The sequence below is a fragment of the Ambystoma mexicanum genome, chromosome 5q, assembly GCF_040938575.1.
Source record: "Ambystoma mexicanum isolate Mex_15411 chromosome 5q, UKY_AmexF1_1, whole genome shotgun sequence".
NCBI lineage: Eukaryota > Metazoa > Chordata > Amphibia > Caudata > Ambystomatidae > Ambystoma > Ambystoma mexicanum.
The window spans coordinates 552,351,712-552,365,472 of NC_090933.1; positions in this window are offsets into that span (position 1 = coordinate 552,351,712).

A 13,761-nucleotide genomic window follows, 5' to 3' on the forward strand; every position below is an offset into this window, starting at 1 on the left:
GGGCACTGTGGATTTTGCAGGCTGCATAACGCACAGACTCAATGGATATTTCTAATGTTATGTGAGTAAATATTCAGGCGTTTTAATCCCGGGATGAGGGAATAATGAATGGATGCATGGGCAGGTGATTTGATACAGTTTGCCATGTACAGGGCTTCTTGGGATCTATCCGCCTCCCCTACGCTATGTGATGCAGGGCTGCCATAGTGGGACCATCGTCTATCTGGCCTTGTTGAGCCCTCCCTGTCTCGACGCGCCCTCAGACACTTGTGTCCATGCACGTTAACATTCCCATCTGATGGATTCTGTTTTGACAGACGCATGCACAGGTACACTCGTTTGTGATGGTGTTTGCACCTCGATATAGATGGTTATGAGTCGCAAGTGGTTTTGGGGTGGTGATGATCCTTTGGATTGGGCTAGCATGCATATGGCTGTGGATTTAGTGTGATCATTGGAGTGAGTTGTTCGAATGTAGTTCTGATGGCCATTCTGTTCTTTTTCTTTTCTTTTGGTTGACAGGTATCTCCTCCCCTTTTGCCACTGCCATCTGTATGCCACTCCTGCAGATGGGTTTTACTCCCGACACCTGCTGCTTCGTGTTAATCAGTGGAGCAGCATTACGATCTTATGGGACGATCGCCAATGGCCCACATGCCCTTACGCAGTACTGGTGGCTCGGAGCAACATTTCGGCCTTTCAGCTGGACTAGTGCCTCCCCATTGGGACGGCCCTGCGGTTCTGTGCGCTTCCATGTTGCCTTTTCGTACGTGAATGTGGCTCTGTGTACCATGAGGGAACAGGGCGTCACACAAGTAGTGGCTGGTCATTTCTTGCGGATGCAGCCCACAATGGTGAAAAGTGTTTTGGAGTTCATGGCCTGATGGCTGTATGGGCTTGGTGATTTTGATGTGCATTAAATTTCTATTCTGATTTGGCCCGTGTAGCGTTTTTCTTTGCAAGTGATGTGGCATATGCCTATTTGGGGGGCGATGTATTGTGAGGAGATCTGCATTGGGTTCCAGCTTCGGAGTTTAGTTGCGTGGTACTGTACTGGGCGCGTTTGCCTACGAAGCCCGTGAGGTCAGGGATGGGGGCTGCCAATATGACAGTTTGAATGTTGTCATGCTCAGGGGCGGGGGATTGGGTTTTGTGTAACAGATGCCGGTCAGCCAGGTGGACTGGTGGAATGATGTGATTCTCGGAATATTGCTGGTCACAGGTGCCTGTGTTTGCGTGCGTTTCTTGGTGGGGGACTGTGGTCATGTCCATTGGGATGGCTTCTGTATTCGTGCCATCTGTGCCCTGCAGCTCCCATTGGCCCCTGTTGTGTTTCTTTTGTTCGTTGGCATGCATGGGTGACTTGTACATTTCACTGGTTGCATTGTGACTTCATTGCACCTACGGGGAGTTGTACTTTGTGGGCAGGGAGCGGTGTACAGGCACTCAGTGGGGCCGTTTACGGTTGATTCGCGATGCCGTACTTCTCACCATGGCGGAATGGTACATTCCGCCATGCTTGATGGCGTTAGGTACATGTCCGCTAGGGTCGGAATTGGCGTACCCTTGCGCCATGGTGGTGTTTGCGGTTTGGCATGGCGCGCGCGCGTGCTTGGTGCAGTTAGCGTTGGCGTTCACTACGGTGTCGCTAATGGCTTCGTACTTTGCGGTGACGGGTCATAGTCGCACCGAGCGCTATTCGATGGCGGTATTGCATTTCCGCCATCGTTTTCCGAATTCCGCCAGGGTCGTAATGAGGGCCTTTGACTTTATTGCTGCCGGAAGGGGAAAGGGTTACTTCTGATCCTAAAGAAGCATATTCATGGCTTGAAAAACTTTGTGATGCACGTGATTCAATCACTGACTGAACTTACAACATTCGACTTAGTAAATATGGCACTTTCTAAGTTTATATTGCATTTATTTTGATTGATTTTTAACTTATAACTGAGTACAAAATGGTGCAGGCAATTTGGACAGTTAAACGTCTTTTTTACCATGTGGAATGCTTCAGCTTGCGCTGTGTTTGGAAAATGCACACTCTCAAGTAAAGGACACTGTATCAGAGCTGATCAGCTGACTGACAAGCCCAGATCTGAATTGTTCACATTTACGTGATGAAGTCAACGACGTGACTTCATTGACTACGCAAGCACCAAGGAATGCTGCCGAGCCGATTCCGGGAGAGTGGATTTCGTTCAGGTCTTTTGGATACCAGTTAAGGTAATAGGCGAGGCAATGTGTTATGCGCGGCTTCCGTATGCACGCAGGACAACACCAGTTATTTTTCCTTGATTCCGGGTGTTTGTGCTAGTGCAATGTTTTGCTGCAAATGGTTACACTGGAACAGTCATCTCGGAAATTACACACATTAACCACTAAAACTGATATGCTACAACTTGTTTGGATTTGATTTGTTTTGAAGATTACCCAGGATCTAGCTGATATACGCTTATAATATGCAATGTGTACTGTATTGGTTTAAAGTGGAAATGTTGGAACCAATAAACCTTTTGGTCATAGATCTCCTTTTTTTTTGGGAGATTGGAATATGCAAAAGGATTAGCACGCATGACTTTGAATCTGCTGTTATGCTGTCAAGATGCTATTGTTGTTCTGTTTGTATACCTTCCCACAAGAAGTTCCAATTCACCAGGCAGTATGGGTGTTGTTAACCTGTGTTTACAGGACGTGGATAGATTAGAGTGCCTATTGCATTTTAAAAATGTTCTAATTAAATTGCTACTCTTAGGCATATGCTTAGTTAGGGGGGTATTGTGGTTGAATTTTGGCATTTAAGCTGCTACTTGGGGGATGGTGCTTAATGCCTACTCTATAGGGCACATCAATTGGAACAATATTGGAGACTTTAATGGTATAGGTTGTGTTTTTCCGACACATGGGCTTTTGGGGTTGGGATTGATTAGCTTTCTATGAATGTAATATATACTTGTTAGGATGATGGGAACTGGTTTTACACTAATGAGAAAGGGTTCACGGTTGGATGCTAAACTTGAATAGTGTTTCATTTGGGTGGGAGGGGTGCCAGCGGTACTAGGGTTTTTGGAGCGCTTTTTGGCGTTGGCTTCATACTTCTGTTTCAAGGAGAGTGGGGAGGGGGTTGCTTTTGTTTATAGAGTCTTTGAACTAGTACTTATTCTTTTGAGCTGTATCCTGGTTTTTGAAATGTCTTCAAATTAGGGGTCTCAGCTATCTGTCACCTCTTGGAATGGTAATAGCATTAACAATCCTGCCAACCAGCAGAAGGTTTTTAACTATATGGAGGACATGAAAAGTGATGTTTATTTTCTACAAGAAACTCACTTATTGAAGGAGGAGATACGTTAATTACAAAAGAAATGGATAGGTCATATTTTTGCCTCCTGTTATTCATCTAAAAGTAGAGGGGTTAAGATTTTGATACGGAAAGGTTCTCCAGTAAAAGTAATGAAAATGTGTTAAGACAAGGAAGGTAGAATTGTTACGCTCAGGTGGATATACAGTGTGCCAAGACTATATTGTGCAATATTTATGCCCCTTCAATGGACGACAGCTCTTTTTAGAGACCTTGCACAATTCATGCTAGATTTAGATTCACCTAACATTATACTTGGAGGTGACTTTAATTTAGTAAATGATTCATCCATTGATCGCAGTAGACCAAGGACATTTCAGAGGAAAGATCACATTATTGCTTGTTTCAAGCACTGGCTACTGACTTTGATTTGAAAGATTGCTGAAGATTGCAACATCCCGACACAAGGGAATTCACTTTTTATTCTGGTTCACACACTACATACTCTCGAATTGACATGTTTTTTTACAGCGGGTAAAATAACAGCAAATCTTAAGAATAGTAAAATTGGTTGTATCACGGTCACTGATCATGCACCAATATTTTTGGGCCTAACTTTAGACTTTGAAAACTGTAGATCTTTTAAATGGAAAACGAATACCTCAATTTTGCACAATGAAAATTTATTAGAGAAGATTAGGTCTGAGGCTGAATATTTTGTAATAGAGAACCAATCGGATGAGCTCAGCAAGATAATTGCATGGGAGGCATTCAAATGTACTATGATGGGTCTTGTCCTGGGCTTATTTAGTAGCAAAAGAAAGAAAATGAATAAAGTGAGATCTTACACAGACACTCGTATTGCTGAGGTAACAAATGAGCTGGTGTGTGACCCAACTGGCCCCAATAAGAAAAGAGAATTTAAAAAAAACGATGAAAGAAATGGATGATATTTTAACAGCAAGAGCTGAGAGAGAATTATATAGGATCAAATGTTCATACTTTGATCGGGGAGAAAAGTGTGACAGGTGGCTCGCCTACAGGCTTAGACAATAGCTTTCAGAAGGGGCTATAACTTCAAAAATGGGTGGGAATGGAGAAGTTACTTTTAGTCCTAGTGCGATTAATACGGTTTTCAAGGAATTTTATGCAGCTCTATACAAGAATGATTCAGGTATTACGGGTCTTGGAGAACATTTTTTAGACAACCTGGATGTTCCAAAACTTACAGATGTAGAAAAGCATGTTCTTAATAAGGTAGTGACTACTGATGAGATCAGGTTGGCTATTAGCAAATTGAATACTGGGCAGACATCTGGGCCAGATGGATTGCTGGTTGAATTTGACAAGGTTCTACCAGAGACGGCATTAAAGCTTTTGAGAGATATGTACATTGAGTCTAAGGAAGTAGGTTTGTTACCGGCATCTACAAATCAAATTGTAAGGGCAACGGTACCGGTAATTCCTTACCGCCCTACTATGAGTTCCCCTTGCGGGTCCTCCCTTAACGCCTGGTTTTACCAGGCGTTAAGGGAGGACCCGCAAAGGGACCTCAGAGCTAATAATGGTACTGCAATTTGCGGTACCGTTATTAGCGCCTTCCCCATTCCCATTGAGCCCTATGGGGGCTCAAATGGTAATCGGGAAGGGCCCTGGTGAATGGGGATATCTGCCCCCGCCAACCTTGGAATGGGGAGGTAATAGCTCCATTCACCAGGGCGGAGTCGGTAAGGGTTTGGAGGCAGCCATGGTGCTAATAGCACCATGGTTATCTCCAGACTCCTAATGAGGCCCATGGTTTGGTATCGGAATCTTTTAACTTGCAGAGAGGTACTAGGCAGGGTTGCCCGCTCTCGCCATTGTTATTTGCACATGTGATTTGAGCTTAAAAGGACTACCCCTTCGAGGACTTGAGCAAAAAATATGGTTTTATGCGGATGATCTTCTGCTGGTATTGCGAGATCTGGCGGTGTCATTACCAGCACTAATGAACACACTTCATCGGTTTCATGAAGTGGCTGGGTATAAAATCAATTGGTCAAAGTCTGAAGTTATGCCAATTACTCAGTGTTGTGATAAATGTTTGGTGACTAACTGGGGCTTTCAATGCTGCGTGAATATAATAAAATATCTGGGTGTCTGGTTAACTCCGGTGGTAAGTGACATGGTGGAAGAAAACATGGGGGAGGCCTGCAGGGATATAAAATGAGTTTCCAGAGGTGCTGTTTGTTGCATTTATCGCTGTGGGGCAAGGTGAACGCCTTGAAGATGAACACCGCACCAAAAGTCAATTACATATTGAGCATTCTTCCCATGAAAATAAGTCTGCATTATTGGAGATTGATTGATGGCCTATTACAATCCTTTATTTGGGATGGGAAACCCCCAAAACTTAAGTTGTGGAAGCTTCAACTGCCAACTGAGAAGGGGGTCTTGGGGTGCCAAATTTCAAGGCATACCATTTGGCGTTTTCAAACCATTTTATCCTTCCTTTTCTGGCAGATCCTCCTGGAAAGTGGGCAGTGGCTGAGGTGAGCTTGATGGGCCCTCTTGCCCTAAGGGCAATGCTTACGACAACAAATAGACATGGTAAGAAAATTCCCATGACTGAATTCTTAAGGGAAGTGGCTCTATGGCTCTCAAGTCGACTGGTGCCTCTATCTGGTTGAACCCCACTATTACTGACAGAGGCAAGATTTTATTTTGGCCGGAGTGGTCTATTGGTGGAATTAATTGGATTAGTGACATTTACAAGGATGGGAAATGGATTAACTGTGAAGAGTTGTGGGAAAAATATAAAATTGATGACTTCTTCTTACAGATTACAGGAAATTGAAAAGATGTATTGGAGAAGTTGATTGGAGTGGGCTTGTGAGTATGGAACTATTCACTAGAGACCCAAGCTACTCCTCACTGATGACGCCCAACAAGGCTGAAACATGTCTGGGGATGCTTGTGGTCTCGTGCAAAAGGGTTGTGACTTAGCAGTTCGGGCTGGACTGCCCCTTTGGGGGTGGGACCAAGCCTGATTTGCATATGGTTTTTCCCCTTTTGTAATGGCTTGGCAGGCGAAGAACGATGGTCTGGAGGGTTGCCCAGAGCAATGCCAGAGGTCAAGATTTATTCTAAACCTTCCAGCCATCAACTCTTTTGTTTTGCTATTGTCACCCCGAGTGGGAAGGGTATGCCCAGACGTGGGTCCCTTGCCTGCTGGGCCTAGAGACCCAAGCTACTCCTCACTGATGACGCCCAACAAGGCTGAAACATGTCTGGGGATGCTTGTGGTCTCGTGCAAAAGGGTTGTGACCTAGCAGTTCGGGCTGGACTACCCCTTTGGGGGTGGGACCAAGCCTGATTTGCATATGGTTTTTCCCCTTTTGTAATGGCTTGGCAGGCGAAGAACGATGGTCTGGAGGGTTGCCCAGAGCAATGCCAGAGGTCAAGATTTATTCTAAACCTTCCAGCCATCAACTCTTTTGTTTTGCTATTGTCACCCCGAGTGGGAAGGGTATGCCCAGACGTGGGTCCCTTGCCTGCTGGGCCTAGAGACCCAAGCTACTCCTCACTGATGACGCCCAACAAGGCTGAAACATGTCTGGGGATGCTTGTGGTCTCGTGCAAAAGGGTTGTGACCTAGCAGTTCGGGCTGGACTACCCCTTTGGGGGTGGGACCAAGCCTGATTTGCATATGGTTTTTCCCCTTTTGTAATGGCTTGGCAGGCGAAGAACGATGGTCTGGAGGGTTGCCCAGAGCAATGCCAGAGGTCAAGATTTATTCTAAACCTTCCAGCCATCAACTCTTTTGTTTTGCTGGAACTATTCACTAAGCATAAAGATATGGGCAAAAGATCTCTCGCAAGCAAGGTGTATCATCAAATTATGGCAAACTATAAAGAGAACTCAGAACTAATGAATGAATGGAGTAGAAGATTGGGATGTGAAATTACATCTTATATGTGGCTTGAGACGTGTGCAAATGTGAAACTTTGATCAATCAGTTTGAGTGAACGCTCTACGCAAATAAAAATTCTTAACACGCTATACTGATGCCCAGAAAGACTTAAGAAGAGCGGTATGCTGGACGCTGATTTTCGCTGGAGTTGTGGGAATGAGGTGGGTAGTATGGAACATATGCTCTGGGACAGTGTTCGAGTCCGTGGTTTATGGCATGATGTATGTACAATGTGTTTACATGTTCTAAATCGAAAAATGTATCTGGATTTCAGAACAATGGTTTTAGGGAGAAATGGTTTACTTGAGGATCTTTCTTTATCTGAAAAAAGGTTTTTATTCAGAGGTGCTCCAATGTGCAAAAAAATTATTTTGAGGGGATGGAAATCTCAAATTCCGCTAAAATCTGTGAATTGGATTGAAGAAATTAATTGCTTGGCGAGCATAGAAAAGATTATTTACAGAAGGTCGGGGAAACAACATTTGCATGCAAAAGTTTGGGATGATTTCTTGAATGTGTACTAGTTCTTGAACTTGTGAATATTTTTTTGTGTGTTTCTTAACTCTTCATATAGCTTTTTCTCCTTCCTTAATTTTTTGTATTTATTGTATGATACAATGTTTTTTGTCATCTAATGTTCGGTTAGTATGTAAATAAAGAATTGAAAAAAAAATTATACAAATCAAAAAAGCCAGGGCTTTAAACCTTTGCTAGATATAAATTGGTCATAGATATTGCCCCAGGAATGTACATGTTCAGGTTAGCATGGCTCAGTTCATTTCAAAGATTGTGCATTTTCTTTCTCCTCATTTATTAATTTAACTTTGGCATTACCTTTCTAACATATACCAGGTACCTAGAAGTTGGTGACAGTGACATGTCTGCAAATCATCTGCACTTTAGGGTATTTCCAGGGACATTGTGGTAATGGGCAGATACTGCTTCTCACCTGGATGTGCAAAAGGAAACAAAGGGCCTGATTCACAGAGCGTTTTCCTATGGGATTGTGCCATTATAAAATGATTCTGTGAATCAGGCCCAGCATCACAGACATTACATACAACATGGTATTTCATTGGCTGATTTAAGCTGGGTTTCAAACATTTCCTTGTAGTATTTCACTATGCACATTCCTCCTATGCTGCAGGGCAGAATATTTTCCTGCAATGTGAACTTCTATAATATGATGCTTTGACCTTGACATTGGATGGCTAATTCCCCTCACTATCATGAGTGGGGGTTTAGATTCTATGAGAGACACAGAGGTGAGTATTACACATCCCTCCCAGATTTTGGTAACAACTTCGTCATCCCTTTGGGTGTGTTCTGGAGGTGAGGTGATGAGATTCTAAAGGTTTCGCATGAGTCAAGACCCATAACAAGATTTATGCATATTATTCCCTTCGGAATTTACATTTTCATGTTTGCATGACTCAGATCGTTTGAAAGGTTGTGCATTTTGATATACATTCATTAATTTAACTTTGGAATTCCATTTCTAATATTTCTCAGGATCCTAGGAGGTGGTGGTTGTCACAAGTCTGCAAAAAGAAACACATTGGACCTCATTACGACTATGGAGGTAGCCATGCCACTATTAGCTGCATGGCTAATCGCATACCAGGTACCGGGCCCAGGTTCCCAGAATGGGGAAATACCGGGCAATCCCGACTTTGGAGGGCCCGGTATTTCCCCATTCAGGGAAACCAGACCCGGTACATCCCATTCCCATTTGATCCCCCATAGGGCTCAATGGGAATGGGGACGATGCAAATAACGGGCCTGTTAATGACGGGGCCGTTGTTTGCATCCTGGTCTGCTCACAGGACCCGCTAAGGACTCCTGGTTTTACCAGGCGTCCTTAGCGGGTCCGTGAGGAGACCTCGTACGTATGAGGCGGTAGGGGGTTAACAGGGCCAGCAGCTCTAATGTATAATGAGGCCCATTATTTAAATTCCCTTTCCTCCCTCTCCCCAGTTTTCTCCTCCAAAATAGATTTGGCATTTCCAAGTGTCATTTCTCCACCAGTTATCACAATTCTCTGTTCCTGACATCACAAGGCTTGCAATTCTTCAGCATGTTTACAAAAGAGTTAGGTTGACTTCCCTGCAGTATTTCTTGTCTCTGGGTTGTCTTAATGAAAGACAGAAGGAATCAGGACCTGAGGAATTTGGTGGACATGGTCCACAGGGGAGTTGATCAAAATCTTGGGATAAACGTGAGACTTAAATGTATACTTCTTTGACCATAACTGCACACAAACAATAGGGAACTATAGGGGTCCTGAGTTATTTAAAAAGTACAGATTTCAAAAGCGTTACCTCTGTACCAGTTACTTAAGGTCAAGTAATGTTGGATAGGCACCGCTTAATCAGATTAGGTTCCTGTTTCCTTCCCACATGTATAATCTCCTAAAGAACTGTCCAATGTTATCAAAGTTTCATTAGTGTATTTCTCTTCTAATTGTTTGATATTACTATTAATTGATGCATATAGGGCTCTCCCTATTTTCGAATTGATGAAGAAGGGTTTATTAGATACTTTTCTTGCAACATATGTGGAATTGTTCTTCCTTGTCTTAATATCTATATGGGTTAATGAATTAATTTGATGTATTGTTCACTTCAATGATGCTCCCTGTCCTGGTCCTCTAAATGAGAATGATGCCTCGCGGAGGTTGCTTTCATTTGCCCATTATTTATGTTATACTCAACTTACTAGGTCTTCAACATCCCTTGCTTTCAAACTCCAAACACTGCTCATAGGTGTTTCCTCGTAAGTTACAGAACATCCTACTTCTCCAATTTTTTGACACATTTATTCTACCATTCTTCTGCGATCGATAGGTTATGGATCCTCAGATTAACAATGGTTATCAAATGGCATTCACAATTTCTGTGAACTGAGAGGCAGGAACAGTTTATTAAGGGCATTACAGTGAAAGAATGTCTCCATGCTTAGAGAGAGGACAGGTCAATCCATTGGTCTGTCATGTTTCTTGAAAAGTCTCTCACCTCCTTTTTTTGTATTTTGTACTGATGCAGGGAGGGTTTTCCATGGTGAAGTTAAATGTGACCTGAATTTTTAAGAGGGGCTGAATTGTAGCGCAAAGATGCTTTGTCCAGCTCCCTTGCATGTGTTAGTGTCGGGATGCGCGCTCCCGACATTAATGTATGACAGCCTCCGAGAAACCAAGTCATTGCTGGGAGTGAATTTCACCAACACGTGCCATTAAATGGCCCATCTCAGTGAAATGCCCCCCGCAAAAAAAAAGCATTTGCATCACCAATTGGGGGGTGAAAATGTTAGTGTGACAGCCGTTGTATAAACCGCGACTAACACTTAAAAAAATAATCATGATAGGATGAGAAATGACCTTGCCATGATGTGTGTCTTTCAAAGGGCACAGGGAGATGACCCTCGTTTAAGACATTTAAAAGTGGATTCTGTTTGTGAATTCGGGATATGCTTTTAAATGCCCTGAAATGCAGTCGCAAATTTACACAGAGGGGACAAAAGGCATCCAAGGTGCGCTTTGTAAACTGCATTGGCTCACTTGCGATAACACATGATTTGAGAATCTGGGCCAATGTCATTCTTTATCAGTCGTCCATGTTTGTTTTAAAATGGCACTTTTCTCCACAGGATGTGGACATTTTTCTTTTGTTACCTGTGCTCCTCAGATATGTTGAACTGCTTTCCTACGATTAGCACCATAAGCAACTATTAATATTCCTCCAAGTCTTTCCGCTGCAGATATGTAATTGGCATGATCATCAGAAGATATTTTTTTGTGAACAATAAGAACTTATTGTAGTCATTGATATCATTTCATGCCTCATCTCCCGCTTCTAAGTACTTTGATTAATCATGTTATTTTCCCCACCTTTCGGACGTTAATCATTTTCTTATAAGGTACTCCCTCTCTCTGTCCTACCATACCCTGACAGGTGAGAGGAAATGTTTCTTCTCTTTACGCCTACACTCACCTCGTTTATTTTTCTCTTTCCTCAGTTAACGGCAGATGAGATGGCTGCAGGTATTTGATGACTCTTCTGGAACTTCATATAGGATAGTGTCACCTTTGCCCACCTGATCCTGTTTTGATGGGATGTTCAAGTTGTTTCTGAGAGCTAATGAAAAGGAAGAGGTACTGTTTGAAAGACCCTTTATGTGCTGGGTCATCAGCGATAAGCTGGTCTTGGTCACAACCCAAGGTCTTTAAGAAGTCTCCATTACTAATTACTTATTTCTATCTGTTGATGTTAAACATGGAAATGTTTTAAATGTTTACTTCTTTTGTTTTGCTGCTGGATGAGTGAATAAAGAAGATATTGCATACTACTCGCCTCTGTGTTTTTCACAGTGCCTAAACCCCCACTCATGAAAGTTTGGGAATAAGTATCCCTGTCCTCTTCTTCCAGTGCTCCTGGGCAACACCAAGCAGATGGGGTGTGGCTAATTAATCAGTGAGCTTATTCAAGAAGGTGAGCGCAGGCAACTCAGTACAACAGTGGAAATTGAAAAGCTGGAGAACAAGTAGGCTATGCTTGACAAGGGATAAGGAAAGTCAGAATCATTTGTGATGTTTGTAAATTCTACCAATAGAACATAGACTGCTTGCTCACATGAGCATGCAGACCCATGGTACACTGGTCATTTCTATTATTGTTATTGTTTTCCCCTTTAAGAAATGATATTCCTTCCATTACTTAACAGCTATTAAGCAGCACAACATTTTACAATGGCAGTAGTTGAGCTATATAACATTGCATATTACGTACTCATGAACTGTTTGTCTATGGTTTTTGTTTCACTCTTAAAACTAGAATAAACAGGCTGTTTTTCAGTAGTTTAATAGCCATACCAAGGGTGTTGCTAGGTTTGTAAAAGATCTGTGGCTAGAGCCGATGGCAAGTCAAGACATCACATAACTATATCATATGAGCGCATGCACTGCATTGCACTTTTGAGAATTAATATTGCATACTATACTGCTCATACTCATTTGGAAGTACTGCTAACATGTTATGATATGATATGATATGATATGGCATTTGTAACGCGCCTATACCCAAGTGTTTCAAGGTAGCTAAAATACCACTCCAAAGTGTGAACATTTATCCACTAGTGCTAGGTAATACTTTATGAGGTTATATAAGACAAAGAAAAGCATTTGGACAGGACAGCCACAGACTTGCTGTGGATTGATACATTGGATTTAAGCAGCAGCTGGCGAGCTACCTGTTTGCCACATTAGCCGTACAGTCGCTTGCTGCTGGTTGTTGGGCTGACAAACTTACAGGGGGTAGTTAGTGGGCTTGAAAAGTGATGGGACATAATTAATTTAATTATACAATGTAGCGAGCGAGTGCAGCGAGCAAGCCTGAATTTTACCAGCGGAGTATGGTGCTTCTCCCCCGTGAGAAACTTTGAGAAAATACCCTGTCAAAATCATACATATTTCAGCACGATTTTTCCAAAATAACCAGAAAAGTACATATGATTCTTAGTGATCTAAAGGGCTACCGAATATCATACTGCTAATAAGCTGTGGCCAGCAGCAATCAGATGGGATACAAATGCCCAATATAACATAACATAACTAACAAATTAAAAAAATAAATTTCCAACATAGCGTTTTAAACAATGAAATGTGTGAATTTATTCCATTACCATGTGAGTTGCATTTTGTAGAAATGCAGCAAGAACAGAACATTCAGCAGTAAAAATGAAAGACGCATTTCCAATTCCAACATAGATTGGCCAATTGTTGTTCATAAATTTAAATTCAAAGATACATAATACAAAAAAAATATGATTCTTTGCAACAACTGTGAACTGTACACAGATACTGCATTGGGTTCATATAGAAACCAATTAAAACAAAAAATGTCAAACATAATTTAACAAACTGTATAATATCACAATCTCAAATAACTTCATTCAATTTTCAACTTGTAAAAGTAAGTGCTTGGCTCTGTGAATGCATGCCTTGACAACAATGAGCAATAGCATCATCAGAAACCAATTGTAGCACTCTTCTCTCAACTGAAAGTATAGCAAGGTCCTGTAATCTAGATTGCCCCATTGTACATCTGAGCCAATTGTGAAGCCTCTGTAAAGCACTGAAACATCTCTTATAGCTACAACTGTTCACTGGCACTGTTAAAGCAATTTGAATAATTTATTTTTACAGTTGGAAACTTTAGAGGATCTAAACGTGTTTACACTTGATCCATTCAGAGAGTGTGACCTTTCTGTTTCTTTTTAGCAAGATAATGTTTTGCTACAAGTACTTCCTCATACTTAAAGTCTTTTTGGAATGGTTTGCAATTTCCTGTGAATCCTCAGGAGGTTTGGGAAGTGGACTGCAAGCTAGAATTCCTCTCATCATCTCTTCTTTGATACTAGAGAACCGATGTTCTAATTCAGAGATCATCTGATCCGAGCCCGGGAAAAATAACTTTGTCCTAAAGTCATCCTTTGTACTGACATGTTCCAGAGAAGAACT